The 21,582-nt window shown below is 41.8% G+C and overlaps 1 long non-coding RNA gene across 1 annotated transcript in view; it reads right to left on the reverse strand.

Moving 5' to 3' along the window:
• Positions 1-4,120: 4,120 nt before the first annotated feature.
• LOC139073715 (uncharacterized) overlaps positions 4,121-21,582 on the reverse strand; it is a 68,883-nt gene continuing 51,421 nt past the window's right edge. The window contains exons 2-3 of the long non-coding RNA XR_011522697.1: positions 10,513-10,594; positions 4,121-4,362 (exon numbers count right to left, since the gene is read on the reverse strand). This is a non-coding gene — a long non-coding RNA (uncharacterized lncRNA). The remainder of the gene's footprint in view (positions 4,363-10,512; positions 10,595-21,582) is intronic.

A 21,582-nucleotide genomic window follows, 5' to 3' on the forward strand; every position in this document is an offset into this window, starting at 1 on the left:
AAAAGGGGATAAAAGTGGCCACTTAAGGAAAGCAATTTGGCCGTTTGTGACAACAGCTGCCTGATACTGCCTTTTATTTAATTGGAAAAGGATGCAGGAAGTCTGTGGAGCATTAAAGAAACAGAGTTTGGAGATCATAGGAATTTTCTCCTCTATTTTCTTCTAATAAAATTACCATTATTAAGTAATTTATTGAGTGTCAACAACGTACTAGACACTTTTTAAATTATTTGAAATGGACTGATTAAGAAAGAAAATCATTTATATCCTTTTGGGAAAAAAAAAGAAAGACTCTTGGTGGACCTTCCAGAGCATGTGTTCAGCTGACAGGGTGACACTGTCATTAAGACCATCCCCCAACAGCCAAGCAGTCAAAGCCAAGACCGTGAGCAGGCACACAAGGCCGTGCCTCCCCCTCTGACCCCAGCTGGCTCCAAACACTCCTTCACCATTTGGTCTTCCAACCACAGCCAACTGTCTGAAGCTCCCTAGGGCTCAGTACCTGCTCATTTCCCCAGTCTTGGCAACCACCCTTCTCCCTGTTTGGCACACTCTTCCCAACTGCTCTGCCTAGGGGACGTCTTATCCTCTAAAATGCAAGCATCAGATCCAGCAATTCCATTCCTGAGTATATACCCAAAAGAACTGAAAGTAGGGCCTGCAGAGATATATGTATACCCACGTTCACAGCAGCACTATTCACAGTCGCCAAAATGTGGAAGCAACCCAAGTGTCCACCAACAGATGAATGGATTAACAAAAGGTGATATATACCTGCAATGGAAGATTATTCAGCCTTAGAAAGGAAGGAAATTCTGACATGTGCTGCAACACAGATAAACCTTGAAGACATTATGCTAAGTAAAATAAGCCAGTCACAAAAAAGACAAATACTGTATGATTCCACTTATGTGAGGTACCTAGAATAGCAAATTCATAGAGACAGAAAGTAGAGTGGTGGTTGCCAGGGGCTGGACAGAGGAGGGAATGGGGAGTTCTTGTTTAACGGGCACAGAGGTTCAGTGTTGTGAGAGGAAGAGTTCCATGGATGGATGGTGGTGATGGTAGCACAACAAAGTCAATGTACTTGGGGCCGCTCTACACTTAAAAATGGTTACAGTGGCAAATTGCATGTTGTGTATTTTACCACAGTTTTGTTAAAAATTTAAAAATTAGAAAATAAGTAATAAAAATTTTAAAATCTCAAGTATTAACATCTCTGTGAGAACTTTCCTTACATCCCAGCACCAACAGAATGAATCATCTTCCTCTGAGCTCCTACTGTACCTTGTACCCAGTTGAAATTATTTGTCTCGATACCATTCCCCTCTCCAGACTGGGAGCTCGTTCAAGTCAAGACTGTGTCCTTTTCATCTTTATCATGTGTGGTTGTCACTAGGGCAGTTCACAGACAATCTGACTTTCTCCTTCCTGGTGCATGGCGGGATGGCACTTCCCAATTGTGAATTTCTTTGGCCAATTAATCAATGTGTATTTGCCATGTACTCTTTCCCCTTTGCCAGACCATGGCCTCTCCATCGCTATGGGTCCCTGAGTGAGGACATGGAGTGAGACCAAGAAACAAACCTGTGTTATCATAGGCCACCAAGATTTTAGAATTGCGTGTTAGCACAGCTCAGCCTTGCCCATCCTGTCTGACAAATCTCTGATGCTTAGGACAGCACTTACAATATGGCAGTCACTTGAAAAAAATACCTTCAAACAGAATGATGAATGGAACTAGTAAATTAATGAATGATAATAACAAACGATCCCTACAAGACAAAAACAAATATATAGAATTTACATGCATTGGTAATTCATTTAAACTTAGTTTGTAAATTGTGACCACATTGGCAACCAAGAGCAATAATGTGATAATGAATCCACAATTCTATCTCCAGGCTGTTATATCATTATTTGTTGTATTAATAATACTAATAGCCAGCATGTATTGAGTTCCTGTTCTCAGGAACTGTTAGAGCTGTTAGAGATTGTGATATGAGCTTTAGGTGTATTATTTTAGCTAATAACTGCAACAATTTTACAAATTGCAAAACTGAGAACTAGAAAAGTTAACTAACTTTCCCAAGCCCACACAATTCTGCTAGGAATGGGCAGAGCCAGGATCTAAACCAGGTCTACCACTTTCCAAAGGCTGTGCTCAGAACTAGAGCCCAGGAGATTCTTTTTTTCTAAAGCCCAGGAAAGCTCTTCTTTAGGCCTACAAACAAGAAAAACAAGTGAAATCAGCAATGAGAAAACATCACCCATCCCTCTGGTTGGCAAAAATTAAAAAGAGTGATATCATCCAGTGCTGGCAAGATTGTCAGAAACAGACGTTCTCACACTGGATAGGAGTGAGAAATGCAGTCATGGTTTTGGAGAGTAAACTGGAAATATCTATTAAAACACACACGTCTTTTTGCCCAGGAATCGCACTTTGGTAAATCTTATGCTATAAAAGCTAAGGACATCAATATGTACAGATGTACACACAAGAATATTTTTAGTGTCAAAGACTCAGAGGGGAAACTAAGTGTTTATTCACAAGGAAAAGATTGCATAAAGTTCAATAAGTGCATACAATGGGATATTACGCAACTCTTGAACACAGTGAATGAGATCCACATCCACGTTGCCCGGAAAGATGTCCGTGATGCAGACCGAGTAAGCAAAAGCAAGTTTCATGAAAGTTGTATCGTATTCTTCATTTTTGTAAAAACAAACCAAAAGAGATCAACAGTAAAAGCAACAAATGTGTATATACGTCTACATGGGACGTGGAAGGATATTCACCAGCTGTTGATTGGTTAGTTACCTCGAGGGGGTGAGAAAGAAGAGAACAGGGAAATATTTTTTGCTTTTCATTTATGCAGACTTAGAGTGTGTCATTGTTTCTGAGATCTAAAAAGTTAATCTAGACTTTTTTTAAAAGACATGGATGACAATTTTTAGAACTCAAAAATATGTGAAACATGGTAAATCTGCATAAAGAAAAAAGTGAAAAACATATTGGTTGTTGCTTTTTATTTCTCTCCTGAAACAAGTGACGTTGAGTGACTGGCCCAAATTCTCTCTTCTCATCTTCACTCAGAGTCCTCAGTATCAGACCAACTCTCTGATCATGAGATTCACTGCCCAGTCAGTACAAATGGACCCAGTGCCCACTGTGCGCCACTTGCCTCAATTCCTTAAAACTGGATCCTACTCTCCTTTACTTTGGATCTCCCAGAAGAGGCCCTCAGGTCATTGACTGACATCCCCTGTCCCAAAGACAGTGCAACTCTGGCTCTCCAGTAGACCAACCCAAGCTTAGTAAACATACTGTGGCCTCCTGATGAAACTACTTTTTAAAGACGAAGCTTTAAGGATCATTCTAACCTTTCAGCGGCTGGAAGTAAGGCAGCTAACAAATTCATAAGTATTCTCTTAAAATGCCAATGTTCCTGGGTTATGAGAAAATCAAGCATCCATCCATTAATATAAATTAGGAGTAATGTGATAAACTGAACAAGGAGTAGATTTTGTTTGGAGGGGGCGCTGACAGTAATAACTTTAGAGCATAGGGTCCTTTCTGGAGTGGGGCAGGGTTAGGGATAGGGTTAAGGCACATGAAGAAATTGTGTGCCAAGTAGACTAAGGAAAGGACAAGAGGGAAGAGGATGTTGAACAATCTTTGCCTATTTAAAAAAAAAAATTGGCCTGATTGGTTCTGTATTCCAGAAAAGGAAAGTAACTTCTTTTCTTTTCCTCTGCCTTGCACCAAAGAACTAATCCAGAACTCAGGGTGCTAGTGCGAGGCACCACTATGAGTTAAATAAGCCCTTGTGAAAATATTTCTTGACTCACGAGCTTTAGGAATACCACGTATGTGTGTGAATTTTAAATGAATAAATAAGTGAATGAATGACTATCTTAAGAACGTAGTCACTATATTTTCGTTAGTAATCTATTGGAAAATGTAGGTCAATTTGTTCAATAGAAGACCCCCGGTAGCGAATGAAGTTAACGAGTTGTGAGCTAGAGAAAAATTTAGGAAGAAATACCAAGACATAGCACCCTCTGTGTTAGTTTCCTAAGGCTGCTCCAACAAATTACTACAAACTTGGTGGCTTAAAATGACAAAAATTTATTCCCTCAATCTTGAGGGCCAGAAGTCTGAAATCAAGGTGTCAGGGGGCTACACACCCCCTGAAGGCTCTAAGGAAGACGCCTCCCTTGTCTCTTCCATTGCTCGTGGCTCCCAGCAATCCTCCATGTTCTTTGGCTCGCAGCTGCATGGCTCCAATCTCTGCCTCTGTCTTCACACGGCTGTCTTCTCTGTGTGCCTCCTCTGTCCAGATCTCCCTCTTCTTTCTTCTACAAAGACACCAATTACTGGATTTAGGGCCCATCCTAAATCCAGGATGATTTCATCTCCAGATCCTTAACTAATTTCTTCTGCCAAGACCCTATTTTCAAATAAGGTCACATCCCGAGGTTCCAAATGGACGTGAATTCTGGGGAGACACTCCTTAACGCACTATACCCTCCAAACGTGAAGCCAATAAATGTGAATAGGAAAACGAAAGGTGTCATGTACAGGTGTACCCCATTAATACAGTGGAGAATGAGATGCTTCCCACGTCTCATATAGGGAGAAGAAGAGCTTCTAAACCTCAGCAAGGAAACCACAACATAAGCTGCATAGTGTCAACTATTTTTATCATTTAGACTTGAATAAACAGAAAGATAGAGATATTCAAGGAGACCACAGAAGGGAAATTCTGCAAATCTCATGGTATTTTTGGTACCGTCTAAGAAAGAGAATGTTCTGAGTACAATTACCATTACCACTTACTAGACCAGAATGTCTCATATTGATTTCCACGAAAAACTAATTCTATGGAATAGTAATAGAATTAACATAGTACACACACACACACACAGAGTTTTGTGCTCATCACTCACATAATTGCATTTGTGCGAGCAAAGCTAAGGACTGTCCTTGCCCCATGGTGACACACCATGGGGCAGTGGTTTGGGAGGACTGCCCTAAGCAGCCAGCTGCACTGTGTCTCTCTAACCCCAGGCTCTTTCTGCAGCCCTCAGCTCCTGCAAAATGTGTACACATGCCACATGTTTACAAACTCTTATCAAGAGACTGAAAGTTTCCAACTGTTTAGTCTCTCCATCAGTGACCGGAAGGAAGTAGCTGTGCTCCTAAGTAAGAGAATATTATTCATCCTCACATAGAATTAAACTGCAGAGTATACTTCAAGTCACACAATGAACTTCTTAAATATCTTAAAAATCCTAAAAATGGCATTCGCAAATGTGGGTGCACTCTGAAGCATTCTGAACTTCACCTCTCTGAGGAGTCACTAAGGGTCAAAGAGATTTCTATATGGAGCTCATTGAAAAGTTGGAACTCTGGGCTTCCTGCACACACAGATATGTGCACTCACACACGCACGCACACACGCCATACACTCCTGGCCAGGTTCCACACTCGCCTCTTCACCGCCAGGCACATCTGTTTATAAACAGTAAGAACAAATGGTGCATCAGAGCAGAAACCAATGAAGCCAGGCTGCAAGAACAGAGCAACAGGAATGGGGCAGGAGTGAAACATGGTCAAAACCCCCCTACTACTTAGCAAAAATCTGTTACATTTGGGTGTACCTCTATATTTCCAAAGAGTATTCTCACCTATCATCACAATTTAAATCCATTCTCATCACTGACCCTAAACCAGGCCCCAGCAGGGCGAAGCCGGCTCCCTCAGGCAGAGTAACAGCAGGGACAAACTTAGCATTAGTGGTTAGATTGGTCAAGTAAGCTGATGCCTGGGTGGGAGGTGTTTCAGAAAAAAGGTTGTCAGGTCCAGGGGCAGGAGGGAGATTGACATACTAGGCACTAAATAAATGTTTGTTGGATGGATGGATGGATGAACAAAGGGATGAAGGGATTTGTGAAGACAATCCTGGGAAGACAGAGAAGGTTGTTTAAACTTTCAGTGACATAACAAAGTAGTTAATGAGCTCTGTGTTGGACCATGACTTATACAGGTTTACTCTTTATAAAATTAGAACAGGGTTAAGCTGTTAATTACTAAAATCATCAGCTAATTGGAACAATATGTCTTCAGTTCCAACAAGTCACTATGTGTGTTTGGACTCAGGACCCAGATCTATGTGTAAGTATATTACTGTTCCTCAGAAGGTGATTAAGATCCCAGATGCCCCCAAATTGCAGAAAGCTACCTCTAACTTGATGCCCTCTAAGAATACTTCGATAGCTGGTCCCCTGGCTATTGACTAAGCTAAGAATACTTCTCACCTCACACGCGTGTAAATTAAAAAGTACACTGAGCGCTACGCTTTCTGCACGTCCAGTAAACGGGAGAACGGATTGCAAGGTCCCAAAGCCAAGGCCGGGCATCTGGGCTGTGGGTCCTGACTCTGGGCCCGTGATTTGGGGCAAACAGCTTTAGTCTATCTGGATCTTAGTCTTCTCACTAGGAGAACACAGTGTGGTAGATTAGAATAACTTCTTAAATTATATTAAGAAACATTTCTATACAGTGAAAACCAAAAGTAATATAATAATTATCATGTACCTAGGAAACCAAGCTTCACAAATGTATTGGTAGCCCTGTGAAGTGGGCTCATCAAAAAAGGCCCAGATCTATAATAGGAGGCCCAGGGGTGGAGCTAGCTCTGAGGAGCAAGGACACACAGGCCAAGGGCTGGCAATTACAGATACAGAATTTTAGACAGAGAGCTGCCATTTGCAAACAGGTTTTTGAAACGGCACAGACACCTCACCAAGAGGTGACTAAAAGGATGTTCAAATGGGACTCTGGACTTCAGCTGAGAACAAAGACTATTATTTGCCCACTCATTCTAAACAGAGGTATAGGGTCATTGAGACACGACTTACGGAGTGTCCCAAAACTTGTTCTGCTACTTTAATCCCATCAACCTCCATGCATAAAAGAAAGACCTGAGATTCTTTAAGATTGGTAGAGAGGATCCCTGTGGAAAGAGATGTCAGAGGGCTGAGCTTCCTCCTCTTCCTTCCTCTCGCCAAGGGTGCTAGGTGCCCCCACTCACTCCCAGAGTGGGCAAGTCCAGCTTCCACAATGAGCATGACATGAGCCCTAAGTCAAGAGGATATGCGGACTAGTAAAGCCAGAGCGTGTCCGTGCTGCCCTGAGGTCAAGGGAGGAAAAGGAACCTCCATGAGAGAGAGGGAGGTAGCAATAGGGAGGTATGTTTCCTACAGCAGAAGGGACCTTGTGGAAGATGCAACAAGACTTGCGGCATCTGGAAGCGACCGCCTCCGAGAGTTGTCTCTGCCCGGCCGGCGGACCCCAACAGAAAGACCGCGCAGGCGCACTACCAGCAGCACGAGGGAGGACGGCGCGGGCTAAGGTATGGAGGGAGGTTCCCTGATGGAGAAGAAGTCTCCAAACAGTCCCAGACGTGCCCCCACAGCATACGAGCATCTGCCACAACCAGAGGGCGCCAACCGGAACCGCAAACTGAGCTGGTCAGGTCCGGTTTTTCTGCCCTGAACTCTCCTTCCTGACCCCGCTTCCTGCTTCCTCTGTGCTGGTGTGTGTGTGGGTGTGTGTGGGTGTGTGGGGGTGTGGGGGGGTGTGGGGGGGTGTGTGCGCGCGCGCGCGCGTGTGCAGCAGTCTGCCGTCCCTGTGATGCAGGGACAGCACCGAATACTGAAGAGTACCTCACAAGTTTCGGAGCCTGTAGGTCCAAACACCAGGTACAGTGGGGGACGCGTGAAGGAGAGATTAAAACTTCTGTTTAGATCAGACTGGGCTTTTTAGGAACTTTTAAGGGAGACTATAAACCAATACCTAAAAGTGACAGCAAAAGCTCTGGAATCTGCCCAAAATATCAGCCAGGGGTGGACAAGGGAGATTTCCACATGCACGTGTAAAAGAAGTGGTGTCAGAACATCAAATTATTTCGTGATATCTACCCCACCAAGCCCAGTTGTTACATAAATATTTTGCCATATTGTCCTCAGATCCATCCTTTTAATAAATGAAAATTTATACATACAGAGTCCCCCCTTTCCAATACCATTTACCTCCCTCCTTCCCTCCCAGGGAGCAACCTCGATCCTGAAGTTGGGGTGCGTCCTTCCTGCCCGTGTTTTTATATTCTTGTAACGTAATTGTGTATTTGAAACCAGAATATTGTATTTATTTGAAATTTTTGGCATGCCCTCTACGGTGCCTGGTAACTACAATTTCATAGTATAATTTGGCTTAAATAACAGAAGTGAAGGGACGTTTTAAATTCCCTCTCTATGCTTATGTCCCATTAATCACGAATGAAACGCTGCAGCTCATGACATGATAATACCGAGGAGCTCGGCCTGAGCAAGAGGCTGCTCATTAAATGAAGCACCGCAAAGGCGCGCGCGCCAGGAGAGAAATGAAATCACGGAGCAGATACAGAAGGCGGCCAGGAGGGGGCGATATCATCCAACAAAAAGTGTGCGCACGCCGGAGTGGCTGCTGTACAGAATTAATTTGGATAATTAGACATAGGCCTCTAACAGAACTTCTCAGTGGGAGAAGGTAAAATTAGAAAACACAAGGCTGATCCTGTGAATTATTTGCCCAATGTTGCAAAGCTACTTAAGTTACTTCTGCCTTCTACTCCAGCGCCCTGGGGGGGGGTCTGTTAGAAGCCCTGAGAATGTCAGCAAACCAAGAAATCAGAATGGTCTAAATCAGATCGTGGATGATATTTGCACTTTTTATTGAACTTCTTATGATCCCTTGCACCAGTTTCAAGCCCTCATGGTGTTCAACTGGACACTTTGTTCATCATCAAGATGTTATTAGGGCTTGAGGAAAGAACCAGAGATGAAGAATTTGCAAACTGATAAAATTATAAAATTATACTAAAACAGGAGTATTTTTAACCCAAAAAAGAACCTCTACGTTCTCATTCTTTACATTTGTTCTAAGCACAGATTGATAATGTGGATAGTGTGGAATTTTTAGAATGATATCTAAGGAACATTCTATTGACCTCCCAGTTTGGATAGAAGCTTGAGTCAGATGAGGAGGGTTTGAAGTCACGAGAAAGCCCAGCGTGGCAGGAGCTAACCTTATAAAGCTGGGCTCGCAAACAGGCCCAGAGCCTATTTTCATCAACAGTGTTATTGGCAGGCGGCCACACTGGTGGTTTACATATCTTCTGTGGGTGTTTCAGAGCACTGAGCAGTTGCCGCAGAGACACGTGACATCTTCCATTTGGCCTCTTAGTCTGCAAAGCCCAAAATATATACTACTTGGTCTTTTATGAGAAACATTTGCCAACCCCTCCCATAAAACAATGCTTTCCAGTAAAACTTTCTCTGATGATGGAAATGTCCTCTATCTGCACTGTCCAGTACAGCGGCCACTAGCCATGTGTGGCTGTTATCCACTCGGGAGAAATGTGACTAGTGATTCCCATACCGGACAGCAAGTGAAAAGCAGAATTTTTTATTTTAATTTCAGTTAATTGACATTGAAATAGCCACCCGTGGCCAGGAACTTTGAGGAGCTCGTAGTCTAATGGCGGGTTTATCAGTCTCCTGCCTGCCAGCAGTGGGGGGAGTGGGTTGTTTACAGAAACCCGGCTGTGGGACAGCTTTGCCGGAGGGCAGTGGCTCAGCGACCCAGCTTCCCAGGATTGAGGAACTGACAGGCTAGGCTTTGTTTGTGGCTTCAGCATCAGCTGTCTTATGCTGACCAACTTTACCACAACGCTTCCTTCAGAAAGACCACAACTCAAAAGCTCCTCTGAGGAAAAAACAGGAAAGCAGCACCTACTGTGAAAAGCTGTACTTCGTTTCTTTGTCTTATATTTAGCACTGATAGATTTGTATCAGTGTATCATTTAGGAAAACCTTGGCTGTAGGTAACAAAATATCCAACAGTGGCCTAAGCAATCAGAGTTTATGTTTTCACATAACAAGCAGTGTGGAAGCAGAAAGTTTCTGGCATTGGTTCAGGAGTTCAACAGTATCAGAACTGATGTCTCTACAATTCTCTTGAACTTTCTCTCTTGGTTGTAAAATGGCTGCTGACACATTTTAGGAAAAAGAAGTGGGAATAGGTGTTACACCCAATACAGCTGTCCGTTTTATCAGGAAAGTAAAGAATTTCCCGGAAGACACACTGAATATGAACCCTTACCTGACTGTTGTCTAGGAATAACCAGCGCTGGGTCCTACACCTACCAGAGCTGCGAGGTAGGCTGGGAAAGCAGGAATACAGCATCATGCCCATTGGCTTAGCCTGTAATGATTGTCACCTAGGGCTGGGCACACTGGTCCCAAGAAGAAGGGAGTGAGTATCAGGTAGACAACTAAAGGTGCCTACCAACTGTAGTATGGCTTAGGCCCCAAGAGGGCCCTCTGATGACAGTTTTCTAAGACTTCGTGAATAAGTATGTTCATTGTATCCATTCCTTAGTTCAAGAATTATTTGTTGATTACCTGTTGGATGTCAGGCATCGAGCCAGATGGCAGGAAGGGATAGAAGATGAGGTTGGACGTGTTGGCCCAGAATGTGGAGGGTCTGTGTAAAAGCATAAAGGGAAAATTTTGTAAAATAATGTAAAGATTTATGCCAAATAAGCCACAGATTTACATGTTTACTTAGGACTCTCAGTACATCTAACCTCCAAGAAGTTCCTGAGTGACTGGGCTCACTGTGACATTTTACTGCATTTCCCTAGACACACTTCTGCTGGATGATTATTTTGATTATTTTTCAATCTCCTGGTAACAAATCTCAGTGACTCCATGTGTAAGAAATGTGCTAGGGCTGTTGTTATTTTTCTATGTAAATCCTCCATTCTGCTGGAGTGGCAGAAACTTTGTCTCAGTGAGCTTGCAGTTCTTTAGGGTTGTACCTAAGCCCAGGAAGGGGAGAGGCACCTTTGGAGGGAGGGGAACAGTCTGACCCTTGATGGCATCTGGACACACCAATGACGATTAAGATCAGATCCCATCAGGCACCTGCTTGTTGAAGACACATCCCTCATCTCAGCCTTGTGGTCCCTTCAGGGATGCTGCATGGCTTGTTCTGTGTCTCTATCTAGTGAAGTCATTCTGCAACTCCTCCCCCAACAAGGCAGTTCAGGTGACTTTGTGAGGCTGCTAAGACCCCTTCAGGTTCAGTGGTCAATGTGGTCATTTCTACTCTGAGCTCCTGCCCATGTTCTTGAATCCCACAGCTCAAACTGAGGGCTTCGTTGCCCCCTGGGACTCAGGACAGAGGGTGGACATGGGGCCACTTTCTATGACCCCATTTACGTCTGTGTTCTTGAAGCTTCCCTGTTTCTTCCTCTCCCTTGGAAACATTCAGCTGGTAATTTGTTGCTGTTGGTTTTTCTATATGTATTTATAGTAATATATTTTGTCCACAAGTATTTTCCATCCTAAATCATTCAAATTTCCCCAAACCAGAGCCATCCCCAAAAGAGGCAGAAGAAACTACAGGAGTATGTGAGGATTTATCCAAAAAGGGAGAAGAAAAGAAGTCTCCCGTGTCAACCAGTCCCTCTCCTCCAGGGAGACCTGCCTGTTGCCACAGCAAAGCTGTAGGATTGCCCCTCCCTCCATATTAGCTCCACCTGCATGTCTGAGATTGTGCTTCCCCTTGAAATCATCCCTCAACTTCATATGAAAATAATTTACGTGAATATTCACAGCTCATTGTGGATGAAGCACACTCTAAACAAAGGGACAAATGAATTAATGAATTAGGTCTTGAAGGATGAAAGGAGGCTGGAAGATTGAGGAGCTGGAGGAAAGCTGCCAGACAGACAGATGAAAGAGGATAGCCTCAGGTAGGTACGAGCTGGCACTAGGTGTATTTGAAGAATTGCAAGTATTTCACACACAGTCAATTCCTATTATTTGCAGTAGTTATGCTCTGTAAAGTCTCTGCAAACACTGAATTAGCAAATACAGAACCATTGCTCCTAAGGGACAATACAGGGATAGGCTCCTGCGAGCTTGTGGTCACATTTTCATCAACTGATCAATACTTAACCTTCTTTTATCTGTGTTTGTGTTTAAAGACACCTTATTCAATACATATTGTTAATTCGTGAACATTGAACTCACAGCCAACAGCACTATAACTCACGCCTGAACAAAGTTTACCTAACACATGTCTTTTCTCCATAAGGCACATCACAGCCTTCTTGCACTGAGTAACACCCTCTTCCTGCACTTAAGGGCCATTTTAAACAGTGAAATCACCAAGAAAAAGTACAAAAATACAGAAAACATGGCACCAAATAACCCATGAAAAGGACACATTTACAATATGAGTACTGAAACAAGAAGGTAGAGTGTCACCTGGTTTGACCTCAGCTGGGAACAAGCACATGGGGCAATTCAAACTTTTCTGTGCTCTGCACATGCGCATGTCCATTCTGACCACGAAAGCACAGCAAGTATTGATTTGGGGATTACCAATAAGTTTTATCATAGGCAAATTTGCAAATACAGTATCCATAAATAAGGAGGATCGACTGGAGCTGGAGCAAAGGGTAGATGCTAGCATGGGCAATTGCTTTGGGCTATGAGGTGAAAGAGGCCAGAAAGCAGGTTGCCAAGGGTCTTGTGTGTCAAACTACTAAGCGTTCCCTCTCTCAGGATGGGGTGTATCGAAGAAGCAGGTTGGAGGCAAGACATTGAAGTGAGTCACTGACCTCAAGGAAGGAATTCTTTGATTTGGGGAACCTGGACACTGCTGGTGGCTGATAGGGAGATGTTATTTTGAGTTTACTCTAATGCATGCCATTCAACCATGCCCTGACTTCATCAAGATCCTAGGGAGAGGCTGGTGTGAAGGTGGCAGCATAGGCAGACTCTGAATTCATCTCCTCCCATGGACACACCACATTTACAACTACTCCTGGAACAGATAGCTCCGAGAGGGAAATGAATACTGGATAAAAAGAACCCCCACAACAAGGGACAGTCCTGACTGAGGTGGAAGAGGCAGAAATTCCTTTCTGGAGAGGAAAAAAAGACACCTTTGCAAGCCATGGCACTTCATGGCCATCCAGAAGCAATCCTAAGGTACGCAGCCTTCCGTGGAGGGGGGAGGTCCTGAATAGCAGAGCATTATTGCTATAGGCATCTTTTGGACTCAGCACAACCAAGACAAGTGTCATAATATCTGGCTTTGCTAGCTACTAACAACAATGGGGAACACCCCTAGGAAAGCTATTGGACGCCAAGGGGAAAAAAGCAGTCTCTTAAAGGGCCCACATACAAATTCACCCATTTCAGAAAGCAACCTAAAATCACCAGAAAGAAACGTGCACAATCCTTTGGTGAAAAGAGACTCACCTAATAGGCTCTGGGTGTATCTTGGTGAGACGTGAGACCTCTCCAGGGACTGAGACATTGGCAGCAGCCATTATTGTGACCTAGCACAGCCGTGCTGACACCGATGCTGGCAGACACCGTTGGAGTTCTTCCACAGTCCTGTTAACCAGGATCTGCCCTACCTACTAGGGCACCAATTTAATCCGGCTCAGCCAGGGCAGGCAGCACATGCTGGGGACTGGCCCCACCCAACAGCAAATCCTTGGGCAACTTATGGGCCTGCATAGGCTTGGAGCCTGGATCCACTGCAGGCAGTTGAGTGGGCCCAACTGTGAGGGGCTGGATGTGCACAAGCAGCAGGTGGAGTGTGTGGGGCATTGGTGGAGTGTGCGGGGCCTCTGCAATGGGCCAACTGGGTCCGCTTCAGTGGGTCAGGGAGCATGCATGGGGCAGGACTCTGTTGACAGGGTGTGTTGCCCTGTGGGTAGTGGGGATTTTCAGCTGCAGAAGACTTGTGCTTCTCAAACAGCCACATAGGGGATCAGCCCCACCTTCCAAAGCCTGAAACAGTTGGGTGCTCTCATTGCCTGGGGCCAGCCCCAATCAGCTGCAATCCTGAGACAGCTGACGAGAGTCTTGCCGGCCAAAGCCCTACAGCAATTGTAAGCCCCTGAGCCTAACAACCAGGCATGCTGGGGGCCTACTCACTTAACAGGAAAACTGCAACAGTAATGTGCTGTTAGACCTTGCAGCCAACTGTGCTGGGGCTCTGCATGCCCAATAAAGTGACTGAAGGGACCATAGCAGCCACATGCAGCTAAGCATTATGACCAGCCATCCCAGGGGACAGCCTAGCCTCCCTGGGCACTTGCAGCAAGAGCAACTATGCCACAACAGAAGGAGACACGTAGTCCACCTGGGTTACTCCTGGAACATTTGTAACTGGTAACGAGAGGGATGCACACTGCTGGGCCTCATAAAGCATCTCTTACATAAGGCCACCTCTCCAAGATCAGGAGATGTAGCGGATCTACCTAATATATAGATATAAGCACAGAGAAAAAGGCAAAGTGAGGAGGCAAAGAAATATGTTCCAAGTAAGAGAACAGGACAAAACCGCAGAAAAAGAACCAAATGAAACAGAAATAAACAATCTACCTGACAAAGAGTTCCAAAAAATCATAAGAATGGTCACTGATCTTGGGAAAGGAAGGACGAACTCAATGAGAACTTCAAGAAAGAATTGGAAAATATAAAAAAGAACCAATCAGAAATGAAGAATACAATACTGGAAATGAAAAGTTCACTAGAGGGACTCAATAGCAGAGTAGATGATACAGAAGAATGGATCAGCAAGCTGGACAAAAGACTAGAGGAAATCACCCAAGCTGAATAGGAAAAAATCTACAGCCAAGGATATTCTGCCCGGGGAGGTTATCATTCAGAATGGAAGAAGAGATAAAGAGTTTCCCAGACAAGCAAAAATTAAAGGAGTTTATCACCAAGAAGCCACTCTTACAAAAAGTGCTACAGGGACTTATTTAAGTGGGAAAGAGAAGACCACAAATAGGAACAAGAAAATTATTTTTTAAAAACCGATAAAATCACTGGTGAAGGCAAAAATACAGTAGATATCAACCACCTATGAAGCTAATATGAAGGTCAAAAGACAAAAGTACTAAAATTACCCATTTCAATGATAAGAGGATAATGGATACGTACAAACAAAAAAAGAGGTTAGATATGATATCAAAAACATAAATTGTGGGAAGAGGGGAGTAAAAGAATAGAGCTTTTAGTAAGAGGTCCAACTAAAGAGACCATCAACTTAATGTAGATTGCTGTATACATAGGTTATTATATATGAACCTCATGGTAATCACAAACCAGAAACCTATAATAAATACACAAAAAATTAAGAGAAAGGAACCCAAAGATAATGCCAAAGAAAGGCATCAAACCACAAGGGAAGAGAACAAGAGAAGGCGAAAGGAACAGAGAAGAACTACTAAAACACCCAGAAAAAAGTAATAAAATGGCAATAAGTACATACTTATCAATAACTACTTTAAATGTCAACGGACTAAATACTCCAATCAAATGCCATAGGGTGGCTGATTGGATAAAAAATAAAGCAAGACCCATATATATGCTGCATACGGGAGACACCCTTCAGACCTAAAGACACTCACAAACTGAAAGTGAAGGGATGGAAAAAGATACTCCATGCAAATAGCAATGAAAAGAAAGCTGGGGTAGCAATCCTTATATAAGACAAAATAGACTTTAAAACAAAAACAAGAGACAAAGAAGGGACTACATAATGACAAAGGGAACAATCCAACAAGAGGATATAGAACTTGTAAATATCTATGCATTCAACAAAGGAGCAACTAAGTATATAAAGAAATTATTAACAGACATAAAAGGAGAAATAGACAGTAACACAATAATAGTAGGGGACTTTAACACTCTATTTACATCAATGGATAGATCATCCCAACAGCAGATAAATAAGGAAACATTGGCCTTAAATGACACATTAGACCAGATGGATTTAGTAGATATACAGAGAACATTCCTCCAAAACCCACAGAATACACATTCTTTTCAAATGCACATGGAATATTCTCCAGGAATGATCACATTCAGCCCACAAAACAAATCTCAATAAATTAAAGAAGACTGAAATAATACCAAGCATCTTTTCTGACCATAATGGTATAAAACTAGAAATCAACTACAGGAAGAAAATTGGAAAAACCAAAAATATGTGGAGATTAAACAAAATGCTACTGAACTACAACTGGGTCAATGAAGAAATCAAAGGAGAAATAAAAAATACCTGGAGACAAATGAAAATGAAAATACAACATGTCAAAGTTTATGGGATACAACAAAAGCTATTCTAAGAGAGAAGTTTATAGCAATACAGGATTACCTCAACAAACAAGAAAAATCTCAAATAAACAGTATAACAGTGCACCTAAAGGAACTGGAAAAAGAAAAACAAACAAAGCCCAAAATTGATAGAAAGAAAGAAAGAATAAAAATCAGAGCAGAAATAAATGAAACAGTGACTAAAAAAATAGAAAAAATCAATGAAACCAAGAGCTGGTTCTTTGAAAAGATAAATAAAATTGACAAACCTTTAGCTAGACTCACCAAGAAAAAAAGAGGGAAGGCTGAAATAAATTAAATCAGAAATGAAAGAGAAATCACAATAGACACCTCAGAAATATAAAAGATTAGAAGAGAATACTACAAAAAGCTATATGCCAACAAATTGGATTATCTAGAAGAAATTGATAAATTCTTAAGATCATACAACCTTCCAAAACTGAATCAAGAATAAATAGAGAATTTGAATAGACTAATCACCAGTAAGGAGATCAAAACAGTAATCAAAAACCCCCCAAAATATAAAAGTCCAGGACCAGATGGCTTCCCTGGTGAATTCTACCAAACATTCAAAGAAGATTTCATACCTATCCTTCTCAAACTCTTCCAAAAAATTGAAGAGGGGAGAAAGCTTCCTAACTCATCCTACAAAGCCAACATTATCCTGATACTAAAACCAAACAAGGACAACACAAAAAGAAAATTACAGTCCAATATCACTGATGAACATCAATGCAAAAATCCTCAACAAAATACTAGCAAATCAAATATAACAATATATTAAAAAGATCATACACCTGATCAAGTGGAATTTATTCCAGGAATGCAGGGATGGTTCATCATCCACAAATCAGTCAATGTGATACACCACATTAACAAAATAAAGAATAAAAGTAACATGATCGTCTCAGTAGATGGAGAGAAAACATTTGACAAGGTATAGCATCCATTTATGATAAAAACTCTGAATGAAATGGGTATGAAAAAAAGTACCTCAAGATAATAAAGGCCATATATGACAAACCCACAGCTAATACCATTCTCAATGGAGAAAACCTGAAACCTATCCCTCTAAGAACAGGAACCACACAAGGATGCCCACTTTCACCACTCTCATTTAACATAGTATTGGAAGTCCTAACCAGAGCAATCAGGCAATAAAAAGAAATAAAAGGGATCCAGATTGGAAAGGAAGAAGTGAAGCTGTCACTCATTGCAGAGGACAGGATTTTATTTTATTTATCTATTTTTTAAAGGTATACATTTTTTTGGTAAGGAAGATTGGCCCTGAGCTAACATCTGTCGTCAGTCTTCCTCTTTTTTTTTTCCTTCCCAAATCTCCAGTACATAGGTGTATATCCTAGTTGTAAGTCATTCTAGTTCTTCTATGTGGGATGCCACCACAGCATTTCTTGATGAGCAGTGTGTAGGTCTATGCCCAGGATCCAATCCAATGAGCTCCAGGCCTTCAAAGCAGAGCACTCAAACTTAACCACTCAGCCATGGGGCCACCCCTTAAATGATTTTGTATAAAGAAAACTCTAAATAGTCCACTAAAAAACTTTTATAAATAATAAATGAATACAGTAAAAGTTGCAGGGTATAAAATCAACATACAAAAATCAGTTGCATTTCTATGCACTAACAACGAAGTAGCAGAAAGAGAAATTAAGAATACAATCCATTTATAATCACAACAAAAAGAATAAAATACCTAGGAATAAACTTAACCAAAGAGGCGAAAGATCTGTACACAAAAAACTATAAAACATTGTTGAAAGAAATTGAAGAAGACACAAAGAAATGGAAAGGTATTCCATGCAATTGGATTGGAAGAATTAACATAGTTAAAATGTCCATACTTCTTAAAGCAATCTACAGAGTCAGTGCAATCCCTATCAAAGTTCCAACAACATTTTCATAGACATAAAACAAAGAATCCTAAAATATATATGGAACAACAAAACACTCCATTAGCCAAAGGAATCCTGAGTAAAAGATCAAAGCTGGAGGTTTCACACTCCCTTATTTCAAAATGTACTACAAAGCTATAGTAACCAAAACAGCATCATATTGGCACAAAAACAGACACACAGATCAATGGAACAGAATCAAGAAACCAGAAATAAACCACACATCTATGGACAGCTAATTTTCAACAAAGGAGCCAAGAACATACACTGTAGAAAGGAGAGTCTCTTCGATAAATGGTATTAGGAAAAGTGGAGAGGCAAATACAAAAGAATTAAAGTAGACCAACTCAAAATGGATTAAAGACTTGAATGTAAGACCTGAAACCATGAAACTTCTAGAATAAAACATAGGCAGTACACTCTTCAACATCAGTCTTAGCAGTGTATTTTCAAGTACCATATCTGACCAGGCAAGGGAAACAATAGAAAAAATAAGCAAATGGGACTACATCAAACTAAAAAGCTTCTGCACAGCAAAGGAAACCATGAACAAAGTGAAAAGACAACCTAACACTTGGGAGAAGATATTTGCAAACCATATATCTGATAAGGGGTTAATATCCAAAATATACAAAGAACTCATACATCTCAACAACAAAAAGCTAACAATCCAATTAAAAAATTGGCAAAAGATCTGAACAGAGATTTCTCCCAAGAAGATATACAGATGGCTAACAGGCACATGAAAAGATGTTCAACATCATTAAATATCAGGGAAATGTAAATCAAATCTACAATGAGGTATCACCTCACTCCAGTCAGAATGGCTATAATTAACAAGACAGGAAACAACAAATGTTGGAGAGGATGTGGAGAGAAGGGAACTCTCATACACTGCTGGTGGGAGTGCAAACTGGTGCAGCCACTATGGAAAACAATATGGAGATTACTCAGAAAACTAGGAATAGAACTACCATATGATCCAGCTATTCCACTGCTGGGTATTTATCTAAAGAACATGAAAACACGAATGTATAAAGATACATGCACCCCTATGTTCACTGCAGCATTATTCACAATAGCCAAGTCTTGGAAACAACCTAGGTGCCCATCAAGGGACGCATGGATAAAGAAGATGTGGTATATACACACAATGGAATACTACTCAGCCACAAAAAACAATGAAATCCAGCCATTTCTGACAACATGGTTGCACCTTGAAGGTATTATGCTGAGCGAAATAAGTCAGAAAGAGAAAGTCAAATACCATATGATTTCACTCAGAAGTAGAAGATAAAAACAACAAATAATCACATAGAGACAGAGATTGGATTGGTGCTTATCAGAGGAGAATGGGGAAGGGTTGAGGGCAGAAGGAGTGATTAGGCACATGTGTGTGGTGATGGATTGTAATTAGTCTTTAGGTGGTGAACCTGATGTAATCTACACAGGAATCAAAATATGATGTACACCTCAAATTTATATAATGTTATAAACCAATGTTACCACAATAAAATATAGAAACCAAAATATCCTAGGGGCTGCCTGGTGGCATAGTGGTTAAGTTTGCCTGCTCCACTTCAGCAGCCCAGGGTTTGCAGGTTCGGATCCCAGGCACAGACCTAGCGTGGCTCATCAAGCCACACTGTGGCGGCATCCCCCTTGAAATAGAGGAAGAGTGGCACAGATGTTAGCTCAGCAACAGTATTCCTCAAGCAAAAAGCGGAGGATTGGCAACAGATGTTAGCTCAGGACCAATCTTCCTCACAAAAGATAAAATCCTAGGGGAGAAAGCTAAAAGAAGTATCAAGATACCTCTATATGAAGCCATTAAAAATGCGCAAGTTCTGTAATTATGAAGGAAATACTGAGTGCAGCAGCACAAGCAGAAGTAGCAACAGCCCATTTGCACCACCGTGTTAAACAGTTAACATGAGGTAGTAAAACATTAGCAGCTTCCCAGGGTGAGGGTGCCTTGGAAGCCTGCCAGAGGACCAGAGATGGATTGTGACTCACTGATTCCTGGAGGTTCAGACTTAAGAGGTTTCTGATGTCCTGTGACTGCGACCCCACCCTAGATTGTCCCTCTCAGACTTAAGCTTGGGGAAGTAAGAGGTACGCCCTGTAAATCATCACAAGTCATTTAGCAACTTATGCAAGACTTCTTCAGGAATTTCCATTTAACGACTGATGTCACAGTAAAAATATTTTAAAGATTTTTAATTCCCAGACAAAGTTACTTTTCCTGGAAAACAACTGTTGAATGTGGCTATTTTCCTGCAAGACGCATTATGTCTCAATTCTGAGCTAAGAAATAAAATGCCAGTGAAAGCTCTGATCATTTTTGGAAGCCACTTTTTGGAAACTGCATTCCACTTTCAAATCGTAGCTAGGTTTCAAATCCTTTATCTGTAACATAAAAAGATTAGAGCCGGTGCTCAGAAGTACCTCCATTTCTAGGATTCTGGGATTCTGAGATTCTGGGACTTCTACTCTTTGAGCTTAGCACTTTGGGTAAAGTCCACACCACAATGTGAACAGACACCCAAATCTTGAGTCTTCAATTGTCATTGACTGCTGAGAATAGATTCTCAGACAAAGCTTCATAGAAGTTAGCTTCACCTTCTTAATGACTAGAGGCTTTGAAAAATGTACAGCTAAACTTTAGAAGACATAGAACATTGCCAAACTGCCTGAGAGAATCTGTCTAAATAAAAGTGATGACAGCCTAGGGAAAAACAGAAACGAGAGAGGGTAACCTCTTCCCAAAGCATACACTCAAATGAAACGGGCTTTGGATGTAGGAAACTCAGAATTCCTGGCCTGATTAGATTCTGTTTCTCAACATCAGATCCTACTGCATCCCTCAGTCAGGAGGACAGGTTCCCCTGGACACAGCAGATAGGGCACAAAGCCCAGACTTTGCCTTTGGCCAAACTTGAAGATAGACAGCAGGGTTGACTTTGGCACTACTTGTTTAAATCAGACAGAAAATAGTAATAGGGATGGTAGGAAAGAAGCCAAGGAAAATAATCTTGACATAGATTCATGAATGAATAATCTGATTTAGTCGTTTTTCTGTTTGGGTTTTTTTTGCTGAGGAAGATTGGCCCTGAGCTAACATCTACGCCAATCTTCCTCCACTCTATACATGGGTTTCCACCACAGCATGGCTGATGAGTGATGTAGGTCTGCTCCCAGGATCCAAACCTGCAAACCTGGACCACCGAAGTAGAGCACACCAAACTTAACCACTACACCATGGGGCCAGCCCCCTGATTTAGTCTTTTTATCAGCAAAAAGCTAACATTATACATGGTAGTTGGGGAGTTGTATAAAAATTTCAAAACTCAGATAGGAGGTTCTTACTACCTGTTGTCCCAAAAGAAATTAACCAACA

Source organism: Equus przewalskii, chromosome 9 (genome assembly GCF_037783145.1).
Source record: "Equus przewalskii isolate Varuska chromosome 9, EquPr2, whole genome shotgun sequence".
NCBI classification, from domain to species: Eukaryota; Metazoa; Chordata; class Mammalia; order Perissodactyla; family Equidae; genus Equus; species Equus przewalskii.